Raw genomic sequence first — 4612 nt, forward strand, 5'->3', positions numbered from 1 at the left:
TAAAAATATTAGATTATTTAGTCAAGGTACAATCATGATGACTGTCATAAGATATTTAAAACATATTTGATGACTTAGAATTTGTCCATATTGTCAAAGAAATAAGATTTTATACATAGATATATAAATATATGCAATAAAATGATATTATTGTTTATATTTTTTCTTAATTTTTTCCTCTACATTCATTAGTTTGTCCTCTTCTAGGAGCAATATATTTTAAATCTACAACTAGAAAAACTATTTAATATATATTTGAAATACGGCTATAGTTTGTTCACTGATTTTTTTTATATTCTCTGTTATTGATGAATTTCACTAATATTATTTTGGAGTTTGTGCTAACTGACTTTTTATTTGTGTTTTTTTCTTCATGTGTGATTCAATAGAAATATAGAAAAGGATAAATCAAAAAATATTTCTTTGTCAGTATCTTAAGTATGTGGGCTGATATATGTCTATTATGCAAGATGACTTTATTAAGAAGGATCACATATCCAAAAATGGAAATTGTGACCTGTGTTTTCACTCAGTGTTTCTAGAACCAATGCCTGACTCAGTAAACAGCAATAGATAATATATAAGTTGATTATAAAATGTGATTGTAAATAAGCAGGATAAGGTAGACAGAACAAACATAAAGAAAGAAGATAAAGTTTTTGATTATTATGATGATGATGTAACAACCTATTGTTTGTTTTAAGGATAAAAATTTAGTACTTCAACACGTCTATTATGATGCTTTTCAACACCAGTAATTTTCAACCTTTACTGCTTTCTGGTTTCTCTGGTTTGGAAAATTATCATCCTCAGATCTCCATCTTCTTCTGTGTTTTATACCTAATTTCCATCATGGGCAACAGCAGCATATTGGTAGTAATATGGGTGGAACAATCACTTCATGAACCCATGTACCTCTTTCTTTCCTTGCTGGCAGTGAGTGACCTGGGCCTCTGTGCCACAACTTTGCCTACAGTGCTTAAGATATTCTGGTTCAACGCTCGTGAAATACACTTTGACGCATGCCTTGCCCAGATGTACTTTATCCACATCTTCTCCATGATGGAGTCGGGTATCCTACTGTCCATGGCTTTTGACCGCTACGTAGCCATATCCAATCCTCTCAGATACACTGCTATTTTGAACAGTGCTACCGTTGTGAAAATTTTTATAGGATTTGTGTTGAGGGCTGTCATTGTCCTTATTCCAGCCCCTGTCCTCATTAAGCAACTCAAATTTTGTGAGGCCAATGTACTTTCCCATTCCTACTGCCTGCACCCAGATATTATTAAACTTTCCTGCTCTGATCACCGTATCAACAGCTTCTTAGGTCTCGTTGTCATTATCATCACATTTGGACTTGATTTTGTGCTCATCCTGCTCTCCTATGTGAAGATCCTTATGACGGTTCTGGGTATTGCCTCCCAGAAAGAACGAGTCAAAGCTCTCAACACCTGTGTTTCCCACATATGTGCTGTGCTGCTTGTCTACATCCCCATGCTGGGAGTGTCCATCATTCACCGCTTTGGGGAGCATGCCCCACCTGTGGTTCATGTCATCATGGGCTATGTCTACTTGTTGGTTCCTCCTACTCTCAACCCAGTTGTCTACTGCATTAAGACCCATGAGATACGCACCCACCTTTTGGGTATTTTCGAGAAAATATCAAAAAATGTATATTAATTATGATTTAAATTTTGTTAACAACAAAAGTGATATTTGAGTCAAGAAAAAGTATCTTTATCTGCGAATTCTGCAAACAAATGATTCAAAAAACCTAGGAAAGTTTAAAAAAGTTTTACTAAAATGGTTAATATCTAATACTATGTTACCTGTACTATAAAATCAATAATTTTAAAAGTCAATATTCTCACAGAACACGTCTTGTGGTAACAATCTATTTCTAAACAAAAAGACTCACAATTGATCAAATTCTACTCTGATTCTCCATTAATGATGATTAAAACTCTTCCTTAATTTCTTCCTTAGTTTGAACTAACTTATAATGTATCTTTTTTCAGATGTGAAATGTTCTCTCTGAACTTGACTGCAAGATCTCCAAAGACAGGAGAAACTATATATTCAATAAACTTAATATTAGGTAAATGACTAGCATCCATTCAACAAACATTTATTCATATCCTATTATTGCCCAGACACATTAAAAACTCAGGAATAGAGAAATGTGTATAAAATATAAAAATTACTGCCTTGATTAATGTTATGTTAAATTGAATGAGAAAAAAATCTTGGAATAAATATCAACAATGAGAAAACCTTGTCCTTCTGCCCTGCCAATAATATACAGATTTAAAAATTCCAGACACTTGCTGAGAGTCATTGTTGTGAATGAATATGGTATCTAGGATCACCTCAGAATCAAGTACCTCAGAGTTGGTTTGAGGTAAAAGCCAAATGTGCATAGTCACTAGGGTTAAGTCTGTGATGTGTGAAGTTCTTCCAGATATTTTAGTTAGGATCTCATCTTACAATGGGCCACTGCCCTTTTACACAGTCCACATCTGCCCTCATTTACTAAATATCTAGTTCACAGAAGATTACATAGCAATGAGAAACAAGGCTTGCTAGAATATAAAGGAGAGTTAGAAAATACAAAGTTGAATTTTCCTAAGTGTGTTTACTCTGAATTAAGTACATTTTGCTAAGTGCTTTGCATTTTTCATCTTGTATAAATATGGCCTCAAAACTGATATGACTTATCATACCATGCCATCTTCCTTAGAGAAGAGGAAATTGTCTCAAAGAACTATCATTTTTTAGGCACAGATCTATGATTACTATAGTTGTCAGTTCATTGCAAAGTTTATTCTCTTTATGGCTAAACAGGCTAGAATGAAACTAATACTTAAACATTTACTATATTAGACTAGTTTAAGTCAGTGTCCAAGCTAGGTGCAATGTACTTTCTTCTACATGTCTAGTTACAAATACAATTCCTCAGAAAATATTTATTATAATATATGAAAGCCCAATGTTCAATAAAAGTTTAATGAAATTGAAATTCACATAGGAAGATATATGCATCTCAGTCAAATACATATGATCCCCAATCAGAATCATGGCTTTAAATGCCTTAAACTGTTTTGAAAGAGGAAATGAAAATACAATAACCACATTTTCCAGATGTCACTTGTTATAAAAGGAGAAAACAAAGCCAGATAAAAGTAGATGGAATAAAATAATTAAATAATTTTAGAAAATAGTAACAGAAATCTGATAATGTAGAATTGATAAATAAATCTAAAAGCACATTTTTTGAAATCATCAATATATTAGGCATATCAATATATGGCCAACAATGCAACTGTTTTTAAAATATGACTTCATAAGGCTCTGGCTGTTCTGTTTACTTCTGTATCTTTAGTGCTTAAAAATAAAATATAGCTGGATGTGATACCAGAAACACCACATACACACACACACACACACACACACACACACACGTGCACACACACACACAATGAATCAATTGGACTTCATCAAAATTAAAATATTTGTGCATCAAACGACACTCAAGAGAGTGAAAAAACAATACACAGAATCAAAGAAAATATTTGTAAAGCATATAATGTACAAAGGATTAATATCCATAATATTTCATCAATTTCTACAACTACACAATAGCAATTACAGAAACTTGGCAATTAAAAAATAATTCGATGACTTGTAAAGATATTTCTCCACAAAAGATATACAAATGGTCAATAAGGCCATGGAAACATGCTAAACAACTCTAGTCTCAACAACTCTCAACTATGGAAATGCAAATAAAAACTACAGTGACATACCACTTCATACCCATTAGGTAGCTACTATAAAAAATAAAAGTAAATGTTGGTAAAGATATGGAGAAATTGGAACACTTGATCATGCTGGTGGAAAAGAGAAGTACAGCTGATAAGGCAAAACGTATGGTGGCTCTTCAAAAGTTTAAAAATAGAATTACCATATGTTCCAGCAATTTCACTTCTGAGTATGCACCCAAAGGGATTGAAAGCAGGTACGAGAACAGATACTTATACGCCAATATTCATTTCAGCATTATTCGCAATAGCTAAAGGTGAAAACCCAAGTCCATAAACAGATTAATAAATAAAGAAAATTTGGTAAAACACATACAATGGAAATTTATTTGGCAATTTCTTTTTCTTTTTTTTTTTCATTTTTTTATATGGAACGCTTCACGAATTTGCGTGTCATCCTTGAGCAGGGACTATGCTAATCTTCTCTGTATCACTCCAATTTTAGTATATGTGCTGCTGAAGCGATCACTATTTGGCAATTTCAGAGGATAAAGTTCTGATACATGCTATAACATGCATGAATCTTGAAGAAGTTGTACTAAGTGAAATAAACCAGAAACAAAAGAACAAATGTCTTATGATTTCACTTATATGAAGTAACTAGAATAGGCAAGTTCATAGAGACAGAAAGTAGATTAGAGGTTACCAGGGTGTGGAAGTGAGGGAAGAGGGAGTTAATGCTTAATTATTACTGCATTTGTTTGGATTAATTTTAAAAAATGGAAATTGATAGTGCTGATGGTTGCACACATTGTGAATGTATCTATGTCCCTAAATTTTATACTGAA

General features: G+C 32.8%; 1 non-coding gene across 1 annotated transcript; it reads right to left on the reverse strand.

Annotated features, from left to right (window-relative positions):
* Positions 1-4186: 4186 nt before the first annotated feature.
* Positions 4187-4293, reverse strand: LOC138385537 (U6 spliceosomal RNA). The gene has a single exon (XR_011233770.1). It is a non-coding gene; the product is annotated as a U6 spliceosomal RNA (small nuclear RNA).
* Between the last annotated feature and the right edge of the window lie 319 nt (positions 4294-4612).

This window comes from Eulemur rufifrons, chromosome 6, assembly GCF_041146395.1.
Source record: "Eulemur rufifrons isolate Redbay chromosome 6, OSU_ERuf_1, whole genome shotgun sequence".
Lineage (NCBI taxonomy): Eukaryota > Metazoa > Chordata > Mammalia > Primates > Lemuridae > Eulemur > Eulemur rufifrons.